Below are 25,916 nucleotides of genomic sequence, written 5' to 3'. Positions count from 1 at the left end.
GACAATAAATTATTCAATATCCTCATTAGTTGCAAGGCTCGCGCTCTGCACTGCCAAAAAAATGTCAGTTTTTGTATCGAAAAATGCTAAAAAATGTAGTTTTCATAAGCCTTTGTCTCAGTGCACTGAGGGTCAGTGTAAAACTCGATACCTGCATATAAAACTCGAGTGTGTATTTTCACAAAAAAGTGACAGAACAATGGGCAGATTCTTTTCAAGAACACTACGTATTTCAAAACAGTAAAATAACTATTCAGTTTTCAATTCAGTCAACATATCTGGGTTTAAACTTTCCTTCAGGGACTTCCAGATACTATTTAAAAAACTAATATGATCAAAAACTTACCATAAAAGAGTTACAAACTTGCAAATAGACTGATTATGCCTACTCACTTACTTTATAATATGATAACTAGAAGCAAAGGGGAAAAAAACATCAAAATATGATAAAAAGTGTACTTTTTAGAAACTTGTATCTCAGTGCACTGAGGGTCAGTATAGAACTTGATGTCTACATTTAAAACTAGAGTGTATGTATTTTCACAAACAAGTGACATAACTATGAGCAATGATTCTGAAGGCTCATAAAATGCACTTCAAGAGAAGGAAATTGCATAAGAGTTAACGACACATGTAGTTAGTTGTACTCAAGCTGTATGCTTTGCCTTGCATTTTTTCACTGTCCCACTAGTCAGGCAACTTCTCAGTTGAGTCCTGACTTACGCGAGGGATGCGTTCCAAGGCTCCTCGCGTAAGTCGAAATTTCGCGTTGTAGGAAAAGGTATGCATACGGTTTTTTAAAAACATTCCAAATTCTAAAAGACCTTTATAACAAGCCCTTAGGCTGCTTTAAACCATTCCTAAACTACTGCACTTTCTTAGATACAGAACCGAACTTTTACTGTATTTAAATAAAAAAAAATGTGTTTAACATAAAATACTGTGAAGATGCACAAAATGAATGATAATTAGGAGGGGGAGAAACATATAAAATAAAACCGCACGGAACATACAGTATGAAGTAATAATAAAATGCTGCACTATAATAGTACTGTACAATAGATACAGTAATAATACTTATGAATTGAAAATGATGATAATGATTATTTATGCACCATGATCAGATCATTATTCCTTATCTAATTTTTAAATACAGTTGCTTCGCCTTTTCTTGTATAACGTTTTCATTTATGGCAATACCTCTCTTTCTGATCTCTTTAATCAAAAATAGAAGAGCAACTTCTCCATTTTCATAATATTTACTTTGTTTAGACATTACTTTGCGAGTTTAAACATTGAAACTAAGTTCTGAATTTTTACAGATATCTTTTTTCTTTATTTTAAAATGTACATTTAGATGAAACAGCGTGACAAGGCGCCATCATATTTAATGCACTTTAATAATTAGAAGGAAAAAAAATACCGAGTGTTTATTTGATACACTAACAAAGCGCTGTGTAGAATTTTCACTGTTAGGGATGCGGGTGAGGAATTCGCATTAGCTCTAAAATTCATTACTGGTGAAAAACTCGCGTTGTAGCGGGAGTCGACTGTATACCCTTGTTTTATATTGTCATAATATTGCTTTTATCATAAGTAATATATGACTTAGTAATTGTCTGCTATCATTGTAGTTTAGTGCAGAGAAAATAATTTTTGTCAGTATAATGTGCAGCCTAAGCGAATGTCAACGAACAGTACAAACAAAAAAAAGCTTTCTTAATTAAAGTGTTACAAATTACTTACGTTTTTACCACAATAACCTTTTTTTTTACACTTTGCTTCCAGTTATCATAATATAAAGCATATGAGTAAGCATAATCAGTCAATTTGCAATTCTATAACTCTTTTATAGTAAGTTTTTGATCATACTAGTTTTTTAAATAGTATCTGGAAATCCCGTTAGGAAAGTTTAAACCTGGATGTGTTGATAGAATTGAAAACTAAAGAGTTTATTTTACTATTTTGAAATACTTATTGTGTTCTTGAGAAGAATTTGCCCATAATTCTGTCATTTGATTGTGAAAATACACCATACTCTAGTTTGAAATGCAGGCAATAAGTTCTGTACTAACCTTCAGTGCACTGAGATACAAGCCCCTAAAAAGTACACTTTTTGTCATATTTTGATGACAAAACTGCTATTTTTTGCAGCAGTGAGCATTAACCGCGAATTTAATGAGCCTATTTAATAATTTATATATATATATATATATATATATATATATATATATATATATATGTATAGATATATATCACAACATGAAGTGCTCACAAAAATTATAGTTGAACCTCAGTGCATGGAACCAGGAGGCCTCAAACATGACACATTTACACTTCCTTCGACACAGTTTAGCTACCCCTGCCGGGGCCCACTTAAGGTCAGCCATAAAATTTTCGATATATTTCATTTGAGGCACTAAATATCATGTTGTAATCAAAGATTACTTTTGCTGATGTTCGATGCTCAGAGATAATTGAATATTAAAAAATGTCAATTTGAAAAAAAACCCTAAGTTTTGGGACAAACTTTCAGAATTTTTGTGGGTCACGAAAAGTTTTTTTTTGGAAGAAAAAAAAAGTGTTTTCTAAAATCATTCGAAGAAACCACTGTAAAATTTTTAACAAAATCAAAAATGGTATGTATATGACCTGCCTGACTCTTATAAAAACTGGCTCTTATACGTTTTCAAACTGTTTGAAAATATATCTAAATGAGAAAATGGATCATAGGTATACATTTATATGCATTGGACTCTGCAGAGACCAGTTTAAAAAAGGTATTCATGGTGCTTCACTGTAAAAATAAAAGATTCCATTTTGCCATGTACACACATGCCAAATTTGTTAACACAAAATCAAAAAAAAAAAAAAAAAGACTACACTGATTATCAATTTTAATATTTGAAGTGGCAATAATGAAATCCTTCCCCTTTTTAAAAACAATTTTAATTATATATACTACACAGAATCACAATTTCAGTACCAAATTTTGAAAACGGCTTGTATTATTAAATACCTTCATCTTCAGAGGTAACTTTTTTTTTTCTTTTGACTGGATTCAGCATGATTAATACAGAGTTAAAATATTACTAGATAAGGTGGCATGCAACCAGAGTCAAATATTTTATTATTTCACTCTAACAACTAGCATTCACGTACCATTTTGCACAGACCAGATTGTGATGCATAGACTGTTCTAAGTCGATTTTAGTATATATATATATATAGTTATTGTACTGAAAATGCTATAAAGTTGCATTCTATACAAATTTAGTAAGCTATTCTATAATGTTGAAAAAAGTCAGAAACAAGATTCTTAAGTAAAAATTTGCATATTTATTTTATCATTTTCATTTTAATAAAATGCAGAAAGAAACTATCATTCTTCTTTAATTACAAAATCTTCTGCAGTTTTCCTCACTTTCTCTCCTTTAGCAGCCATAATATCTTCAATGTTTCTGAAAAATAAATATAAATGATCATTATGGATAGAATAGCTCTTGCATGTATATCATTTACTTATAAACTAAAGGGATATTCCTGGGCATTTATTTAACAACCTATTTTTGTGTACATTTTACCAGGGTGTCTACTCAAAAAAAAAAAAAAAAAAAAAATCAACTTCCCTGACTTTTCCAGGTTTTTCATACCACAAACAAAATTTTTCCAGGTGCTTTTTTAAAGGTTAGTTTAGCTACTTCCGCTATTTTTTCAATTGTTGGCTGTGCTTTATGTGACATTTTATATGCCTCATGTTTATATCACTGTTAAATGTAAATTTCAAACTATTACATCCATCCACCCCTAAAACAGACTTTGTTTCATGGGAAACTTTTAAGTTAAAGTTTTTTGGGAAATGTTCAGAACTTTTAAGAAATTGCTTCATTAAATTGTTAAACATCAAATATATCTCTCTTCACACAGGAAAGGGACCATTGGTTTACCAGCCTGGAATTATATTTAAAAAAACATGCAATTCTGATGCCACCGAAATAAAGAAACCCAACTTTGCTTCCAAAAGTTCACTGCACTTCAACATTGATTTTACTGTGTCATAGGTATTTGTATTCGGTTCAACATTTACAACTTCTGCCTTTTGGACAAAGACTTTTAAGTGTGGGAAAATGTTTCAAGCCTTTTGTGCAGTGGCTGAGCCTTCTACCCACCGAATCAAACAAAATTTCAGTGGAAAAACACTTTTCTTTGATGCCATTTATAGTTTGTTTGGCTCTGATTCCAGAATTATTGTTTCAAAGCATTTAAACATAAATTAACAAAGACATCTCTACAGAGATAAAGAACTACACAAACACCTAAGTAATAATGAATTTGAACAATAATCCTTTAGCTAGTTTATCCTTGCTTTGAACAGCGTATTTATAACTGCTATGGGAAAACTAATCAGTTTGTCATTGGTTGTTACAGAAGCAACCTAACTACCATTGTAAGGAGGTGTAAACTTCTCAACCCTCATGGGAAACTGGAATGTGTAAAACTAAAGAACAAAAGGTGGGGTTTAAGAACTGGTTTAAGGAAAGAAATATTTTCTTAGTAATTTCATGTTGCATGAATTTCTCATTAAATTAATTTAACTAAACTGCAAAAAAGGAAAAGAACTTTTGATACTAGTTATAATTTTTAAAAATTTCGAAATTAATTCCAGTCACGTAATTTTTTAAACATTTTCTGCAAAAAAAAAAAAAAAAAAAAAAAAAACCATGTGCCTCCCAAATCCTATATTGCTGCCAACAAAAAAAATATAAAGTTATATCTCAGTGGAGTGCCACTATGCAGGGCTGTGCTAAGCAGAACTTGCATTACGCCCAATCCAAAGTTGCGGGTGTGACATTTACACTAACTAAATTAGTCATCAGCAAAAATATTTTAGAGTATAGGTTTCAATTTTTATATTTTTCAATAAAGATTACTTGCAGGTACATTGATGCCAATTTGCAAGTTGATTGATATTTTATTTATTTTTTAAAAAATTAATTTCTACCCGTTGCGGGTGTGACGTAAAAAGGACATGCATTTTCACCTTGCGATCAAAACATTCAAAACTCTGTGAATTATATCAACTGATCAAACTGGTTTTTTTTAATGTTAGACAGTAATACTTAACAAATTATTCTATACAAAAATTTAGATACTCACTCAATTAGTTTCACTGTAAAAAATATTCAAAGTTGCCGTTGCGGGTGTGACACCCCGTTGCGGGTGTGACTTGTGTGGCCAATAAAATAACAACATACACAAATAGTTATCAATCAGACATTTTATGATTAGCACAGTAATAAATTAGAGAAATTGCAAATAACTAAGGGAATTTTTTTTACATAAATCTCATTTCCAATCTAGAATTGATGATCTCAGGGAGTGTTAGTGTTCCTATTACAATGTTCTGTTTCTTCTATGATATGTCTGACTGATTGGGCCAGATTGGGTTCTGAAGGTTTTTTTTCCAAGTATTCTACTTGTATGTCTTCTCCATCTATTTGCCTGATTTGACCAATTTTTTTTTTTTTTTTTTTTTTTTTTTTTTTTTTTGAGGTAGAAAACAAAACTAATTCTACAAAATCTCCAATAGCATTTATATTACCAAGGGAGATCGTTTCCGACTGAGGCAGCAATGAAACTATCTTCAGTGCACTTTCTGCAGTTAGTGCCTGCCACTTGAATTGTACCCATATCGATCGGTACAACATGATGTACCGATTGTAAGTTTGGTATAGCTTTGTACAAGACAGCAGCGTGCGTGAAGCATTTTTGCAACTCTTTTGTGATGTCGCTCTCCGCAGAATAAAGTACTCTGATTTTTTAAGAGCCTTTTCTGCTCAAATGGCAAAATCCGATGCAGAATTGACTGTTGCTCTACGCTGTAACGGCAAGTGACACCATTTTTTATTTGTTACCGCACCAACACCATCCACAGCTCCTTATCTATGAGTCCTTGCAAAGTATGACCATGCCATTTTAATGTTGTAGTCTTTATGGTTGTATGACATTAACAGAAGATTGTTCCTGTCTATGGATTGCATTACCAAAGGTTTGATTTGAGCTCTTCAAAAAATTGCCATCGACTCTGCTTCTACAGCTGGAGATGGTGTGACCCCTTTTGTCGAAGATTTCTTTCTCTCTCTACACTTTCTCTGCCTCACATTCTGGTTTTGCCTCTACATTTTCTTTTCTTTCATGGCCACAGATGTAATTTTTTAAAGTAGTTTCTTTGTAATTTCTATTCTTGCTTTGTTTCTTTCCCTTTCTTTTAGAAAATATTCCGAGTATTTGGCCGAGTTTTCTTTCATCTTTTTACGATGATTTCGGAATCTTTCAGTGCTGTTCATTCTTCTGCAAAAAAAAAATGTGTAAAGTGAATAAATATAGCACTACAAGTCCCAAAATATATTGTTGAACATTTTTTTTTTTTTTTGAAGTTCTTTGAATTTTTTAACCCCAATTGAAATTAAAAACATTAAGTTTTGATTCATTTAGAACTTGAACTGACAGAATTTTATACAAAGTTTTTTTTTTAATAAATATTGTAATAAAAGTTTCATTACTATTTTTATTATTTCTTTATATTTATTTTGAATTTGAAGTAAAAAATAATCTGTCCCTAATATTACATTATTTGTTTTAAAAAGTAAAGGGGAAAAAAGTCAAATGCTGAAAGCAAAATTATGCATTTTTATACATATTAAAAAAGATAAAATATTGTTTTGGTTTTTTAAAGTTTTATTTAAAAAAAAAAACAAATCTTACCTTATTGATTAGTTGCCTTACTTATAAATCAAGAAATACAAAAATGTTTCTTAGGAGAACCAATAATATAGAATACCAAGCTAAATAAATCAACTGCACATGCTCTAAGATACTAATTTTGAATTAACTGGTGTCTAAACAAATAAGTCAAAGGCCAAAGGTTAGGTCAAAGGTTAAAACATTAGTGCTGTCATCTACATGCATTCCAGAATTATGTTTGTGTTTAATTTAAAAAGATGTTGCGGGTGTGACTTTAACTAAATGTCACACCCGCAACAGGAACATGTCACACCCGCAACACTTAATAACTCCAATTAAAACATTAATTAATTTTTTTTGTGTTTGTTATTCAAAGTACTTTAGTAAACTATTTTAGAATACAAAGTTTCAAAACTTTTAGGCAAATAAATTTTTCTGTGGAAATATAAATGCATTATTTTGTTGCGGGTGTGACACAATAATTAAAAATAATTAAATATGCTTACCTTTTGTAGTGAAGATTAGTAGACATTTCTCTTCAGGAAAAAACTGTTGCTAATGAATGTCAGATTATGTGTGAAACTTTATAGATTTCTAGAATTATTTGTTCAGCTGTAATAGACCATGCAACATAAGCAGTTTTGGTGCAGTCTAGTTCGCACTGATATAGTTCCACTTTAGTAATTAAAATAAGAATGTTAATGACATAAATGAAATTTTTTTTCAATAAAATATGAACTAGTATACTTTTAACAGTGTGTATGCAAAATTTCAACCATATTGAATGAAATTTGAATTTTCATCCTCATGTCCACTTTTTTTTGGATTGGGCGATTAGCACTTATTAGTGAAATTGAGTCGTTTTCATGAGGTGTTTTTTTTTATAACAGATTTTACCTCTATACAATGTTTTACACTCATTGGTGAACAGGAAATATTTTTTTAAAGATTCAGTAAAAGTGGAATCTGAATCTAATGCATTGAGTCGTCACACTCATTTTGAACTCAGAGATTCGCAGATTCATGCCTAACCTTGCAGGTTAGCTTATATCCTGACAGCAATAGTATAACAAGTTTTTCAAAGTTTATTGACATACAAGACAACCTAAAAAAGGTTTATGGCACAAAGAGAGGAAATCACACCTTGGGCACTGATGGGAATTGAATCCATGATATCCGGCGCAGAAGATGAAGCTTCTACACAGAACCCCCATGACTTTTGTGCTGAGCACAGCAGTATGCGACCCCAGCATGTTTTTAAAATTACATACTTCTTTTTGAATATTAACAGGAGGAATCATAAAATTGGCAAGCAACAGATATCACTCAATTAAGAAATTTGTTTTAAAAAATATCAAAACTGCCTGGTTTTCGAACATATGCTGCAAATGGCATTCATTTGTTTGTCAGTATTGTCTATGTCCTCATTCATCATTATAAGCTTAGTTTCAAAATAAAAAATAGTCTTTAGACAGACATCAAAAATGCCTCAAGTTTGAAATTCATCGACACAATATTTCTGTAGCTGTAACTCATGCAATACAAATAGTAGGGTTTGGTGGGAGAAAGTGGTCAATAAAGTGGTTATAAATCAAATAAAAAGGTATATATTTGAAATAAATGAAAGAATGAGGCTATATTTTTTTTATTTCAGCTTTCAACAATTAGGAATGAAGGTTTTACCAATTTTAGTACTGGCAATGCTTTATTATATGATTTTTTATTTTTTTTACTGATGAAACATTCCAAAATCTGAACACCTTTTTTAACTTCTTTGTAAAATTTTGTTTATAATAACTTTTAGCAGATTGCTTGTGTGTGCAGGCAGCTTCCCAGGTGTCTCAAGAATACATATGCATAAACAGCTAAAGGCTGGATTCATTTTATATAATATTTTAGGACAACTTAAGTAAGATAGGGTAAAGTGGTCATAGGTTAGGCTTAACATGTATCCTTCATGTAAAATCATTCAATCTTCTATGAGGCAGATATCAGTTAAATATTAAGTTTACTAAACATGCAATGTTTGTAAGGTAAAGTGGATAAAATACAGCTGAGCTTAAATTTGATAGAGCTCATCGATTGAATTGAAGCAAGATTGTAATAATGTAATATTTGGAAAAAAAATCACAGCATTTTTGCTGCAACCACAGCATTCCATTTATTCCAGTTGAATCATTTCTGCCACCCACTCCTCCAAAAAATTAGCTGTGAACTATCGATAAAAAGTTGAAACTTCTAACAAGAATTATTTCGCATGTATTGAATAAATAGATAAAGCTTGATAATTTTCCTCTTTTGTTTCTAAATTAACTTTTTTTCGGAACTCTATTTGGTCATAACATTTTCTTATAATGTAATTTAGACATCATTCAGAAGCTATTTTTTATGTATTCCTATATAAAAAGCATTACAAAGTATCACCTTTTGATATTGATGAAATCCAGGCGAGAAATATGATTTAATTCTTGGTGATCCAACTTTTGACCCTAGTTTACCTTCAAAAATTTTTAATTTATTTAAATGAAGGCAATTTCTTCAGAGAAGAACTTGGTATGCTGCTGAGCTTAAAAAAATTATGGGTATTTATGATGGTTTTAGATCAATTTTTTTTAACTATGACCACTTTACCTCATTCCAAGTCATTAACACATGTGGAAAAGAAAATGCTATTAAGTTATTCAAATATTTTTTTTTTCTGAAAATTCAGTGCAGCATGTTCATTATTAAAGTAATGTAAAATATCGATAAAAAATTTTCGATTTTAAAAAGAAATGCCTGTATTTATTATTTACCCAAGTTGAAAAACCTGGTTCAATGACCACTTTACCCCACCACACCCTATAGTTCTAATAAGTGAAGATTTTTTGCTCTTTTTTGTTATAACAAACTGCTTTACTGTTCTGTAGGTTTTTACTAGCAATTTTGTTTGTTTCATCAACATGCAGAGGTTTCTATCTATTATTTATTTTTCTTAAATATCTAAACACATTAGGTGGGAACTTCAAATAAATATTTTCTTTCGCATAGATTTCAATCGATTTAATATTGCTCAGTTAATATAACCATGACAACAGTGCATTTGGTTTTATTCAAAACTCATGAATTTATTCGTTTCAGAAAAAATTAACTTTTAAGAAAAAAAAAATACCTCATGGATTCCAAATCTGGAAACCAGCCTAAATTATCCGCGATCAAATGATTTTCACTGCAGCCATCACATCGAACAATAACTACGCCTTTTGTGTAGGCAACCTTTGATATATGTTTTTCGATCCTAGCATTACATATTTTGCACGTGAAACCAAGAAATAATTTAGGTTCAATTTTCCCCACTGTCTGAGGGTCGGTTCTTGATTCCGGACTAGTATGTTCATAAGTAGAATTCGAGTATTTTTTGACTGTAGAGGAAATAAAATTCCGATTAAATGCCCAACTACTGCCCTTGAATGCACACAATATCTTTGTCTGATGACTTAAATAAGCGCTTGAACTTGTATTAAACACTGAGTAACATCTTTTTGCACAATTTAAATGTCTAAAAAAACTACACATGTGAATTCGCGATGTAAACATTGCGGACATAGATATCTGTTGCCAACCTTTCTAAAGTAAACGCTATATCAGCGAGAGCGGGGCAGTCATGGAGCATAAGTAGCCAACACGCCATCTGGCGAGAGAATCTAAATGGGAAACGATGGTAATTGCCCGCTGTTCGGAGTGTTAAAATTTTAAGCAAAGGAAAAAAATGTCATTCTCATTCGTGTAGTTTAACTTATTGAACGAAAATGAAAAGCTCTCAATCTGTTATATTTGTAAAAAGTCTTGTTTAACCGTAAATTTTTCTGATAAATCTGAAAAAGGAATCATAAAGAAACTTGTCTCATCACTCAAACTACTTACGATCATTATTCAAATGTGAGATATGAAATTTTTCTGCAACGTAACCACTCGAGAAACGGAACCTGAACAGCATATATTGCTAAACTACTACGATCTGCTATGATACGAGTATGTTCTAGCAGCTACATTTTTAAAGGAAACTTGGTATTTATCGGCACGAAAACAATTAGCTCAACCAGTGCAAATAATACTATGCAGTCTTCCCGTGTATAAATAAACGCCAACAGTGACAAAGGGAAGATAATAAGCAATAGATCAAAGCTAAAATTAAAAATGGAAGAAGATATGAAATGATTCGCAACTCCAGCGCTCGAATACGCTACCTTGCGGTGATTTACAAAATTAAAGAAAAAGGTAAAACATTGTGTTCCACGTGTGCGGTTGGTAAACATAGCCAGTTTGTTTATGAGTATTTATTAACGCATTCGATGTGCCTTAGATTGCTTTCAGCAACAGAAATTGTTTTGCCCCTTAATGGCATTCTCGAGCTTCTCAAAATAATGTTAGTTTTCATTATTTTCTTCTCGTCGTATTTGATTGTCGTAAATGGCGAAAGCGTAAACACAAGAAAACTCTGGATTAACAAACTTATCATTTGCATGCGAAAAAAACTGCTCGTGTGTTCGAAGCATTTTTTATTTTATTTTTTTGAAAGAAGCAGTGGCGTATATATGTTTTTATTTTGGAGGGTGCCCATATAAACCAAGATTAGCTCCCCCCCCCCATCTTTTTTGCAATTTCATTTTTTTTTGAAGGGGGAGGGGAGCAACAGTGCCCTGATTTTCTTTTTTTTCGAGGAGAGGCGAGGACTTCATACTGTTCAAAAAATAGTGTTAGGAGGACACTCTTAAAAAATTCTCGCTTTCGGTGGAGGGGGCAGAGGGAGGTCCGGTGGTTCTCCCCGGAAATTTTTTTGGAATTATAGTCCTAAGAACGCAGTTTAGACGGTTTTTGGTAATGCTATGGGGAGGAAATATTCAGGGGGGGGGGCGGCCTTCTGCGGAAATTTTTAGAAATTGAAATCCTTAAAACGCAGGCTATATTTAGTTATAGGCTATATTTTTTTGACGTTAGTGCAATGAAAGGAATAGGGCTTTTTGAAGTTGCACTCGACTGGTTTTTTTTTTTTTTAAATAGAGCGAAATCTACCACCCCTCCGCTCAACTTTTCGAAATTGAAGTTTAAAAACATAGTTTCGGGATAACTTCATTGATGTTACGGGCAGGGCAATTCTGGGGCTCTCCCCAAAAACTATTTTGAAATTTAAGTCCTAAAAAACGAAGTTTTAAAGGGATAATCAGTGATACTAGATAGAGGGATTTAAACGCTCTCCACCTTAAATTTTTCGAAACTAGTTTTTTTCGCTTTCAGATGTCATACGGGAGCAGTCGAACCCTCCGTCCAAAATTTTTTCATAATTGAAGTCTTAAAAGTGCGACTGTGAACCATATTTGGTAATGTTATAGGTTCGGCCATTTTTCGAAATTGAAGCTCCATTCCTATTCCTATTCAGAGTCACAACTGACTACAACTGTATTTATGTCGAGGACTGCATACTAAGTGCCTTGCCTCCATTATTTTATATACCGATAGGTGGCAGCACCATCACCGGATCAAACAGTTAATGAGAATTTAGAACTAGTCCAGGAGCTAATAGCTACCTGGTGCTAGCACCCCCAGAGGTATCGTTTCACTTGGAGGACATTGAGACCACGAGCATATTTAACGTCGCCCAGTCCCCTTTAATGACGACGGTGGGTCTTCGACCATCGAAGTTCGAACTCAGGACCCTCTGGCCCCGAATCCGACACTCTACCGATCGGGCTACCATGGCCCTGAAGCTCCATTAAAAGCAATCTTAAACGACTTTCGATGCTTTCAGAAGGCAAAGCGTTTGGTATTGTCCCCAGAAAATTTTTTGACACTGAAGCCCTGAAAACGAGGTTTGAGAAGCTCTTTAATGGTTTTAGTGGTTGGAGGGGGCTTGCAAAGTGTAGCATTTTGAAGACTTTCCTATTTTTTGACCTACTAGGAAATAGGAAAAATAAATAAAAATGTGGCGAGGAGAGGGTGAAAGAAATATGAAGCGTTGGACGAAATAACCTGTTAAATAGTCAGTAACTTTTAATTATTTTTATTTTAAGGTTCTTTTCAAAAGCAATTCAAACTTTTTCCCTAACGTTAGACATCTTTGGAAAGGAAGAATTCAAGAATCCTCCTCTGAAAGGTAAAACGCAATTTCAGGTCATCTTTGGAGACATTTAGACGAAAGGAGAGGTTTCAGGGATCTTCCTCCAAAGCTTTTCAAAATTGAAATCTTGGAGGCACAATTTCAGATTATTTTTTGTAGTATCAATTGGCATTGATACTCGGGCTCGGATCCCCGAGTGGCTTAAGTGATGTGCCGGATCGTTAAAAAAGTAGATCTACGGATCCGGATCATTAGTTTCAAGATCTACGGATACGGATCTCGATTTTTTTTTTTTTTTTTTTTTTTTTTACCCGATTCAACCGAATGAAATGTCAAAAATAAACAAATTTGTTTATATTAGCCATTATTCGTAACAACAGTGATACAGTGAAAAAACGAAGAAATGCTTACCTATATTTTAAAAATGTTACTACTAATATACACATTGTAATTTAACTATTAATACAATCAGGAAAAAAAACTTATTTTTTATAAATGAATGTTTTTGGAAAATATTGAAAATAGAAGCTGATGATAGACAATCGCAAAGTAAGTTAATCTACAATTGAAAATAAAGTTTCGTCTCCGATTAAATTGAAATATCCACAGGTAAACAAAAGTACGGGCCTTTCTTTTTTTGTGCAAAATGTTTAATACAGTGAAATCCCGTTACAACGAACTTCAAGGGACCGATAAAATTTTTCGTTGTAACGGAATCGTCTAAAAACTTACTTTATCTTTATAAAAGTGTTAATTTTACAAATCTACACCCTAATATAAGTAAATCAGCAACTTTTACAGTTACAAAAGATCTAAAATATAAATAACACATTAATTATTCTGAAAAAAAAAATTGAACACTGAACTTTTATTCATTGGTCGTCATCACAAAAAGTGTTGGTATTTTCTTTTGCGAGAGATTTGGTCCCAGTAGACATTATAAAAGATTCTAATTTATAAACGTTATTACGCTGACCATAAGAATCCTTTCCGAATTCTCAGGGCGCCTTGCGTTTGGTGTGCAGAAATTGACTGCACTTGGATAGACACTAGCTTTTGTAGTCACACATCAACTCACGTTTCAGTATGAGTGCATTTCCGCCTTGAATGGCACTGTTTTGAAAGTACAAACGGACTTGTGAAAGTTGTTTTTTAGTTTCTGGAAACAGCATTAAGTACAAAATATTCCAACTGATGTTGAGAAAAATATTTCTTCGTAACGAATTTTTGAAAAAAAAAATCTCTTTGTTAAAATGAGGTTTTTTATTAATTATCGTAATGCGTTTTAAAACGGGACCGAACATTTTGTTCGTCGTAACGAAAATTTTCATTGTATCGGTATTCTTTGTAACGGGATTTCACTGTATTTTCTTTTCAATACGCAACGGGACTCTCTACCTAAGAAAATGATGAATAATTTCTAAAACAGAAAATTACAGTATTCAGCAAGTAAACAGGTCAGATTTTTCGTCCGTCTTAGCCAAGACTTTCAATTTAATGTACATTTTATACGTAAATTTTTTTATGTAAGTGGATAGCAAACCAAACTTAACGAGCAAAATGTTTGTTTTATCCGTGATTTCAAGTGATGTGCAACTTGGTTTTTCACCAGATTTTCAGTTAGAAACAGAATGGCTGAAACATGAGTACAAGTTTCTCCAAGTCTACAAAATATGTTTTGAAAATGTTTAGTAATTTAAAGATGCACCAAATATTCAGTTCAAATCAGTACACTGCCTATTTGGCGGACCAACGAAATGTTCGGTTCAGCCAAATACAGTCGGATCTCGATAACTAGAAATATTCCTTTATCTCGAAGTATTCCTTGGGTCCCAAACTTTTGAGACTGTTGTGGGAACTTCCCATAGCTCGAACTACCAATACCTTGAACGTTTTAGCCGGTCTCTTGAGACTTCCGAGTTCTCAAGAGTTGTTGACGGTACTTTAATATAAGGCGCTGTAACTGTAAACAAATTTAGATATTCAACAACTGGTAAACAAGCACATTAATGAAAGTTATAGTAGAGTATCATAGTACAGCTACTGGACGCAAGATATATATTAACACAGGAGAAAGCAGCCGGAGATTAAATTTAGATTTTGTTATCTTTCAAAATTTGTTTTTATGTCTATGACATATCAATCTTACAACAGAAAGAAGTTGATCAAACAAAAAAAAAAAAAAAAGTGATGAACGAAACTGTAATAAAATATCAAACCTGAAAATTAGGTAGCAACCGTAAACCAGTAAGTGTGTGTGAACTGAAAAGCTACAGCAGGAGAATAGATTGAATATGACACCAAAACTCCATAATATAGCTATTCTGTATGAACACAGTACAGAAGAAACAGAGCGCGCTCGCGCGCGCACAAAATTTTCCATCTTTTTTAACAAAATAGCTTCAAATTAAGAATAGGAATTACAATTTCAACGTCGTTTTTACTTCCTTTTACAAAAAAGGAAGTATTGTATTCGCGAAAAAATTTTCACTCAAAAATCGCCCTTAATTTCCATTTTGCTCACCCCCAAATGAATGTTGAGTTTTTTTTTCGATTCGACCACATGCGGAAAAGTGCCTAAGAATGTATAGACACGCGAAATATCCATTTTGACCATCACCGAGGTAATTACAACGACTTTTCTCGTGACGTCTGTATGTATGTGCGTATGTGTGTATGTGCGTATGTGCGTATGTGCGTATGTATCTCGCATAACTCAAAAATGGTATGTCCTAGAAAGTTGAAATTTGGTACATAGACTCGTAGTGGGGTCTAGTTGTGCACCTCCCCTTTTGGTTGCTTTCGGATGTTCCTAAGGGGCTCTTTTGCACCTTTTTGGGGGGAAATCATTGTTAATTTCGATGTAAACTCAAGTGGCGTTATAATTTGTCGGACACTTGGCGATATATCGCCAGTCTTTTGGTCGCCAAGTTTTGTCGCCAACTTGGCGACAAATTTGGCGGAGTTTTTTTTTTTTTTTTCAATTTGGCCATTGTTGGTGATATTTAGAGAATAAATATTGAATCACATTAAAATAGCGAATAATGGGGAAATGACATTAAATTGGAGTAAAAGGAAGTCATGTGATGCACACATCAGCTCGTTTATTCCAGGATTGACTAACTTCAACAAGTAGTGAAATGGTCAATTGCTCAGCATATATACTCCCAGATTTTTAGTTTTATCAGCCACAACGTACCTGTAGCACGGCAGAAATGTGTGATTCTTGAAAGCAGCCTTTGTGTCAACTTTATTTCTGTTTACGAGGTATTTATAAATGCTAATCATTGAGATCGCGGGTAATGAACGATTAACGAAGACTCGTTTTCTTACTTCGCTATCAAAAGAATCAGGAAGGTTATAATCATTGACAGACAATTTCTGAGAATAGCGAATCTTATCATTCTCATTTAATGCATTAAACATTATGACAGACTAACAGACATGATTCTTTTTACTTCCTTTTACAAAAAAGGAAGTATTGTATTCGCGAAAAAATTTTCACTCAAAAATCGCCCTTAATTTCCATTTTGCTCACCCCCAAATGAATGTTGAGTTTTTTTTTCGATTCGACCACATGCGGAAAAGTGCCTAAGAATGTATAGACACGCGAAATATCCATTTTGACCATCACCGAGGTAATTACAACGACTTTTCTCGTGACGTCTGTATGTATGTGCGTATGTGTGTATGTGCGTATGTGCGTATGTGCGTATGTATCTCGCATAACTCAAAAATGGTATGTCCTAGAAAGTTGAAATTTGGTACATAGACTCGTAGTGGGGTCTAGTTGTGCACCTCCCCTTTTGGTTGCTTTCGGATGTTCCTAAGGGGGTCTTTTGCACCTTTTTGGGGGGAAATCATTGTTAATATCAATGCAAACTTAAGTGGTGTTATAATTTGGTAAACACTTGGTGACGTATCGCCAAGCTTTTGGTCGCCAAGTTTTTTCGCCAACTTGGCGACGATTTTTTTTTTTTAATTTTAATCTGGTTTCAATTTGGCCACTGTTGGTGATATTTAGAGAGTAAACTATTGAATCATATTAAAACTGCCAATAATGAGAAAATGACATTAAATTGGAGTAAAAGGAAGTCATGTGATGCACACATCAGCTCGTTTTTTTTCAAAAGGAAAACAAAATCGCCTAAACACTGGTAAACACTAATCACTTACAAAAGATACACGCTTAACCGGAAGTATCAGGGGTGCCGGTGACGTCACGTCCTTTGACGTCATGGGTTTGTTTGTTTTTTAAAGATATTTGGTCCATACCACGCACACCTGCGCAACCGGTTGGAAATGGTGGAGGGCACTCTAAGCTTTCCAGAGATGCCTGGTTCAGTCGCATACGAACTCTTGAATCAGTAGAAGGTCGTTTTTAGTGAATCTCCGAGTAGAGATTTCGTCGTGGTCTTATGAATGTTGTTCAGGGTTTTCAGATGCTTTCATTTTAAATCCCTTTTCACCTTTGGGAATAAAAAGAAGTCTACCAGGGCTATAGGGGACCTGAGACAGTGTTATAAGACCAATTCGGGTTAGATAGGAGTTGACACCGAAGGCGGTCGGACAAGACTTTTGGCCCAAGTTTCGCACATTGCCAAGTCTTCCGTAACAATTCAATGAACATCTGTTTTCGACAAATTTAATTGTTCTGATATCAATCAAACACTCATTTGGTGTCCTTTGTTCAGCAAATCTCGCACACGAGGGACATTATCGTCTGTTTCACGATGATGAAGAATGCCCAGAAGGAGCCTCATCGGCCACTTTTACCCGGCCTTCCTTGAACGACTTGTGCCATTTTTGATCTGCGAATACTGAAAGCAATCATCCTTGAAGTTCTGAGTGAACAAATCAAACGTTTTCATCCCCGTCTTTTGGAGTTTAAAGCAAAATTTTATTGCAAAGCGTTGCTCCATAGTTCTTTCCATCCTACACACCACGACGAGGTTGTGCACTAAGGTAAGGCCCCTATAGAGGAGTTATAGGAGTTCTACTAAAGGGTCACTAAAAACGACCTCACACCGCTCCGAGAGTACGTAAGCGACTGAACCAGGCATCTCTGGAAAACTTAGAGTCCCCTCCACCATTGCCAACCGGTCGCGATGGTGTACGTGGTATATTCACGTGGCAAAAAAATGAGGCTCATTACTTTTGAGACAAACCCTGTAATCCTTAGTACAATAGAGTCCCGATCACTCAGTCCTCGATTACCCGACCGGATCCGGAAAACTCGGCAACACCCAGGCAGAATAAAAAATTCCGCGAGGGAAACCTGTATTTTTTAACTCGGCCTTTTTTCAGTCTACATTAGGCTGAGTTTTCAGGACTCTACTGCATTACTTAATGTTGAGATATTTTTTGTATTTTAATTCAATAATATTCCTATTATACCATTATTATTGAATTCGCTTTGACAGTTCCAAAAAATCATTGTTATAAATTATTAAATACAGATTGTGAATTTTTTCTTCCCATTGAAACTTATTTTAAAGTTTACCTTGTATATACGAATATATAGATTTGAAGATTCGATGTTTCAGAATCGAGTGTGAAAAAACATCAATGGTTTCTGGTCTTCTATTGATGTTTTCTCGTTATGCATGGATAACATCGATGTTTAATTTTTGAACATCGATTCCTTGTCATCCGCGTCGCATCTCTATGTTTTGCACAAAGGGAAAATACATGAAAAAGAAAAGGAAGTGGTTATGAACACGTTTCATCTAAAAAATACAAAGAAAAAAACCTCTAGCATTTTATCATTGAAAAGGCCTCTCCGCACAATTTCATTAATAAGCCATTCTCAGTCATGCAATTATTTTGATAAAGAGTATTTTGAGTTGCTTGCGGCACACAATAACTTATTGATCTACTGCTGTTTTAGACTTATCGGCAACCTTGCTGACAACAGACGAGATTAAGCGGCCTTGAGGTGATGTTGAATTTATATTACGTTCTTGTTTATGAAATTAACCGTGGAATAGAAAATGAATCTTATTTCCTCCTTTTTTGACACGAAGACTTAAATTGGAGTTTGCACCGTGTGATCTTTTGTGTGATCTTTTACGGAGGGTGTGCAGTATTCAGTTTTGTATTTTACGATTACTATAGCATTTATGAAAAGCGTTAATTTCTGACTGAACAAACAAGCCTGATCACTAGAGCAGTCAGAAATACCTTCTGAAGGTTTTTTTTTGATGAAAAATACCTTCTGGAGGGTTTTTTTTTTATCCAAAATATTTTCTGGAGGGTTTTTTTTTTTTTTTTTTTTGATCAAAAACACCTTTTGAAGGGGATTTTTCAATCAAAAATATCTTCTAAAGGGGATTTTTCAATCAAAAATACTTTCTGAAGGGGGTTTTCTGATCAAAACAGTCTTTTCGTATGCATAAACCACTGTTTTAGAGTTTGCATTTATGTTGAAACCAATGGCTCTGGGGGTGTTTTAATCCCTCCCACCCCGCTCCCTTCGCTGCGCCACTGAGCCTGATTAACCATCAGGCTATCCTAGTCTCTGGTCTTGGGGTGCAAGCCGAAACGGGCGCATATCACGAAGGAAAAAAATAAAATTAACAAACGGCGTATTCAAAAAAGAAAAAACAGGAATGCGTTGTGCTATATATTTGAAGAAGAAAAATTCAACTAGAACAGACGTTTGTTTTTCAAACAGACAAAACTTGGAGGAGGAAATTGAAAATTTAATGATGGAAAAACCAAAACAGTAAAATGTTTTCGGGAAAGAAAAACTTGTCAGGATGCTTTACAACATATTTTTAAGACTAAATTAAAGATTGGAGACGTAGCGAAATAAAAGGAAGGGACGTGCTTTCCGAGCTTAATCCCATCCTTTTACGCCGCCAAATGTAGAATAAAATTGCGTTTTTATAACTTTATTTTCAACGAAATTTCATGGGACATTTTACTAACATCTTCAAAGACTATTAAATGTATAAAAATTACTAAGGAGATTCCCAAACCCTATTTCTCATCTCCAAATATGGCCAACAGTTTCGTTTACCGGACCTCAACTCAGGGCCGCGGCCTGGGGGTTGCAGTAGGTAGCAGTGCCCTTTACTTTTTGGTAACTGATGCTCCACCTTCAAAATTACTTTTTAAAAAAAGAAAAAATTTCGTGGAAAAGTCTCCAAAACCCTCTTTCTATGACATTAACACAGGTCTACTCAAACTGTGTTTCAGATACTTCTAAATATTTCTGGGGGAGATCTATGTTTCTTTATTTCTAAATATTCCTGGAGGAGAGTTCCAAACCCCATTTCTTCCCCCAACGTCACCAAAGATAGCTTACAAGTGTGATTTTAGGATTTTAATTTTGAGACATTCCGTGAAAAAAATCTCCTAAACTACCCTCTCTCTAACAAGACTGAAGATAGTCTGAAATTGCGAATTCAAAGCATTCGATTTCGAAATATTTCGGGGAAGTGTTCCGAATCCCATTCTTTTTGCTAACACTTTGCTGACATTAGGAGAAGGAATTGAGGGTCGTACAATAATTTTTTTGTGCTGCAACTTCAAAAACTTTCCAGGAAAGAACATGATCGAAAAAAAGACAGCAGTTTTTTTTTTTCGATTAAAAAAATAAATAAATAAATCGATGGAGATTGATGTTAGGTTCACTCTTTACCTAATATCATTAAATATGGTCTAAAATTTCGTTTTCAGAACATCAGTTTAAAAAATTACCTGGGACGAGTCTCTGAACCCCCCATCCCTTCCCCTAATGCTACCAAAGATGGCATGCAAATGCGTTTTTAATAGTATATTTCAAAACACTTTCGTCGGAAGGCCCCTAAACCTCACCTCATACCAGGGCTGCGGAGTCGGAGGGAAAATGATCGACTAGGGTCCGAGAATTTTAGAGTCGTGAGGGATCGTTCGCATATAATATATTTTTACTATGAATCACACTGAACGATTGCAGTCAAGTTTTCCTAATTTGCGAACGACCCCTTACGATTCGTCGCTTGTCCGAGAATTATTGAAATTTGGCTCATTAGATTGCTGATGCCTTTCTAAAGTATATATTGAACTGAAATTTGATTATGAGTTGGGAGACCTACTTGGGTTTCAAATAATAATAGTTATAAATTTCGATCTTTGGTGCATGCGCAGTGAAACTTTAATTGCTTTAAACATTCATATTTCCCCAAATTTTCAGTATTTTAGTTTCAAATTTTAGTGTTATGCTTCTCTTGTGTGCGGTCAAATATTCTGAAAGTTTGGTAAGAGATAACGGAAAATTCTGCATAATATGAGCCAAAAACCCTTAAATGAAATTTGTATTGTTGAAAGAAATGCTTATATCTTGTGACTTTCACGAAAATATAAAACTTAATTCTATATAGCAAGTAAAACTATTTCTAAAATTTACAGCTTATTCCTAACTATTTACGATGAAGGATAATCAAAAAACTTTTTTTTCTCTCTCAATTTGTTGCTGTTCCTCAAATGCAGTGTCGATTGATTTTTATTTTTGGAAAATGGCAGCTAAAAAAACCATCTATGTGTCCCCCCCCCCCCCCAAAAAAAAAAAAAAACTAACCCAAAATCGTAAAAATATTCCCAATGTTTTAAAACCAATTACATATTTGAATTTAAATGGTTTTAATCTCATGTACGAAACCCTACAGTTTTTAATGATGTCAGGAATTTTTGAAAATGAAATTGCGCTTAAATTTATTCACTGGTCAGTCCACTCAATTTAGAATCGAAGCGACGAGGATCACTTACCTACCTCAGAAATGACCTTTCTGTTTGAGGGTCGCATTTAATAATTGCGTCCGTTATTATCACGCACTAATGACTTGAATCACTGCCGCATCCTGTGTAATACATCGGTCACGGTTAACCCCGTTTAAATCACGCGCTCAACATGCTTGTGGTTGTGAACGGTCCGCGATTAAGACATTAGGAGACCAAGCAATTTTTCGGGGCCCCCTGTAGTCAAATGTTATAAACATAAAAAAACTCACGGGCAGGGCGTCTTGAACGTAAATTTTTGGAAGGGCAGAAATTCTCAATTTACCGAATAGAACTAAAAATTTCGCCGAATGATGATAATTTTGCCGAATGGAACTCCAAATTGTGTCGAGTGATGATGGTTTTGCAGCAAAAAACTGCAAAAACTTGCCAAAAAAGGGCATTTTTGGGAGGTCAGAGTGACCTTCCATGACCTCACATCCGGACGCCCCTGCTCATGGGGAAACAGCAGTGACGACTTCTGGGGACTTATTTTGACCGCTCGTTCAAAATATTTGTTGGGGTGCAGGGCAACCCGCACCTTAAGCGCACGCAAACGAAAACAGGAAACAAAATAAAGGAGAAACTTTTAATTTTATTTCTCTTTCTAAATAGTATATTTGAACTTAAACATTTTTCAGCCAGATGAAGCCCCTAAAAATTCAGGGCCCTTGACCATGTCCTAGTTTTTAGTAATCAGGCCCTGCCCTGTACTGAGTTGCGTACTGCATATGGGTCATTCTTCAAAAAGTGTAACTTTTCTGTCACACGCCTTTTACATTAAAAACTTTAAGGAACAATTAATTTAACAATGGTTTTAAATTTCCTCAAAAATATATCTATTTAAACCTGCCCACAATTTTTTAATAATAATTTTTATTTTAGTATATTTTTGTTCACAACATGTGAATTCTCACCTCCGTAGCATGTCACACACCTTGGTGACTGTTTATGTTGCTTAATAACTTGTTTAATTAAAAGTATATACTTATTTATTGATTATTCCTTTCCCAAGTGTCTCAAATACTAATTGTTTAAGTACATTTAATTTTTGATTATTCTGTTTTAGTTCATTTTAGTAGGACAAGAAGTCATGTCACACAATAATGTCTCACCCCTCCGTTGCCTAAACACAAAATGCCATTTCTCATTAACTCGTTGCAGTAATGGCATCAAATTTTATTTTCCATGATACAAGGGAGCCTCTTGTTTGTTTTCAGCTATAGTTGAAGTTGTGAGATTTTTGTCAAAAAACAAAAAGATAGATTTTGCTTCAAAAACTTAGTATGGTTATTCTGAGTTCTCACCTCCGTGAACTTAAATTTCAGGGATGTAAAGTAATGTAAAAGAAGAAGTGAACATGTTTTCATATGCTTAACATGTGCACATTGTAGCATCGCAGAAAAAAAAAATTCCATGAAAAATGTATCTATTAGGCCTATATTAATGGAAAATTCCTCACCTTCGTGAATCTCACCACCATGACAGACCTTATCAATGTCATTATTTCTGAGGTAAAAATAAATGATGGAGGAGAAATACATCAATAATAGGCATTCTACCAAAATTGTGAATTGCCGGTATATCCACAAATGTACTAAATACTGTTTTTTAACATACATTTGAAACTACTAATTAAGCAGTACTTTAATTAAGAGAGCTAAATATTGTATTCTCACTAATCATTAAAATAGCCGATTGCTTACTAGATTAACAAAATTACTACTTTGATATTAAAGCGGCCTCGATTTTTAAATATTAAAAGTTTTTTTATTATTTTTTATTTATATTTGTAAACAAAGCTTTTTTTTTTTACTTTTTTTATTTATGATTAAAATAATTGGGACTTAGCTGGGCCATTGTGTATGGTTACTTCTAGTAGGTAACACTTTCATGTTAGAACGAAAAAAGAAAAAAAAAGAAAACAAAAGGTTTGGAAATTGAAAAATATTTGCGTTTAAAAGTTACGTTTTCTGGAGAATGACCCAAATCATGATTTCAAAGCATGTTTTTGGGACGCTCATGAGTTTAGGGGGAGGGAAGGCTGTCATGGTGCAGAGTGTACCCTTTGAATTCTTATGAGGTTGTTTATGGGAGTTTTTTTTTTTTTTTTCAGAGGATGCGGGGTTTCTCGAGAGGGGATTGCTGTGTTGTATCTGAGGAGTTTTAAATCACACTAGGAGGGAGGGGGGGGGGCAGCGCAATTTTGCATCATAAATTACAAAAGTTAGGTAAAAATTAGCAGTAATCATCATAAGTGTTCACAGTTTTAGAATATGAGCCAACTTATCTAAAATATCGCCAAATTGGTAACAGAGGCTTGGCGATATATCTCCAAGTGATCACAAATTTGTGACTTCTCTCGTGATAATAGATTTATTGGGGTTTGGCAAAAGTAAAATATTGGCCAAAATTTGAGTGCAATTTTTTTCGTGATTTCAATACTTCTTTTACTTTATGCAAAGAAGTTAAATAAATTTTAAAATTAGTAAAAAAAAAGAAAAGAGAAGACATTTTAAAAGTATGAGTTCTTAGCATGTACGTAAGTACATGCTCTTTACTCCTTTTTCTCACTCTTTTTTTTTTCCCTTTTCTTCTTTTTAGTATTTTAAAATTTTATTTAAATTTTATCTACGAGCTTCAGCGTCAATCATTCATAGTTATCAAGAACAGTTGTTGCCACAGAGCGAAAATCTCTGTGGTTGTTGCAATGCTAGAGAAGTTTCATCAAAGTCATTTTTTTCTATGTAGAAGAAAGTATTAGATTCGTGAAAATTTTTAAATTTCGACGGATTTGAACGTTTTGAGGTTCGCCGAGTTCTTTTTCACCATTTTCAGAAAATGTCTGTCTGTCCGTGTGTCTCTGTGTCTGTATGCATGTGATCGGATTTTCGCGGCCGCTCTAGAGCCAAAAACTGCATGAAATAAAATGAAATTGGTACTCACATGTATCTCTATGTAAATTGGTATCCATCAGATTTTGGCCCCAATTTCTCCAAGGGGGTGGAGCAATAGAACGTTTTCTTCTTCATGCGTGACTGCTACACCGCAGTTACTCCGTAACAAACGGAATCAAACAAAAATTGGTCCGTTTTTTAGACAATAACTTGTGACTTTTTATTTATTTTCCTTTTTTTTTTTCTGTGCATGCATGCTTGAAATTAAAAAAATGGATTGTATGTGTGGAAGAGGGGGGGGGGAGCAGTAAAGAAATTTTTTTTAAACCTACTTAGTTGCATTTTATCCCTGAAATGTGTATCCTAATATTCTCAACTTTTCCTTGAAGAAAGATCGGCGTGAACCCGGTCGATCACTAACGCAAGACATTTGTCCCAGGGCTGTCCGTTTTCCATTTTTCTCCAGCAGGGTTGGCAAAAACCCGGGTTTTTTAAAAAAAAACCCATGGACCCAGGGTTTTTTTGGGTTTTTTAAATAAAACTCAAAAAAACCCCAACTAAAGTTGGGTTTTTTAAAAGAAATATGGGTTTTTTTTGTCTTTTTTTAGGGAAAATGTGGGATACTTATAGCATATTGTAGCGCAAGTATATGGACAAAGTGCAAAAATTCTCTTCGGGTAAAAAAAGCTGGGAAACTAGTTAAAATTCGGCGTTTTCACAAGAAAAGTATAAAAGACGAAAAAATCCACGAATGGTGAAGTTTCTGATTTTTTAATTTTCATTATTACCAACAGTTAGGGCAAAGTTACTTCTCGAGTGATAAAATCTATTGTTCGTTTTTATTTACTACATTTTTTTTTTTTTTTGCATTTTACTTTATTGTATTTCATTTTGTTATGCAAAACTACTGTAGAACCTCAAGTAGTTTAAATCCCTTTTTACTGAATTCCAGCTTAATCAAAACATTTCTTTGAATTTTATGTTGGCTGTTTTTCTATTTTTGTGTACAGAGTGAGAAATATTAAACTTTTTCGTAAGATAATGAAAATACTGTGCATGTTCTGTTTTCTATCAACCGTTTGAAAAATCTGTTTATTTCTAAAAAAATATACCTTGTGTTTATTCGCGATTTGTGACGTGTTGGTTAGCAGAAAATAATTCAAATGAAAGCCTTTTAACTAGATTAGTTTCCTCTGTACAATCTACATATATTGAGAAAATCAGACGTGACAGGACTTGGTCAAGATAATTTGAGTTATTTTTTGACCAGTTAAAGAAAAAAAGTTAAATATATTTATTTAAAATCTTTGAAGTATTTTTTTAATGCCGTTAAGAGTTAAGAAATACTATTAAAGTTCAAAATTCATTTTTTATATTCATTGTCTGTGGTGAAGAACAAATAAAAAAGAAGTTTAAAT

General features: G+C 33.7%; 1 long non-coding RNA gene across 1 annotated transcript; it reads right to left on the bottom strand.

Moving 5' to 3' along the window:
- Nucleotides 1-3,324: 3,324 nt before the first annotated feature.
- On the bottom strand, nt 3,325-18,489 carry LOC129223950 (uncharacterized). Its single transcript, XR_008580665.1, has 2 exons — nt 18,342-18,489; nt 3,325-3,461 (listed from the first exon to the last, which is right to left on the bottom strand). It is a non-coding gene; the product is annotated as an uncharacterized LOC129223950 (long non-coding RNA).
- Between the last annotated feature and the right edge of the window lie 7,427 nt (nt 18,490-25,916).

This window comes from Uloborus diversus, chromosome 6 (assembly GCF_026930045.1).
Source record: "Uloborus diversus isolate 005 chromosome 6, Udiv.v.3.1, whole genome shotgun sequence".
Taxonomy (NCBI): Eukaryota; Metazoa; Arthropoda; class Arachnida; order Araneae; family Uloboridae; genus Uloborus; species Uloborus diversus.
Note: the sequence above shows the minus strand (reverse complement) of the source record. Positions and strands in the feature narration are given on the sequence as shown.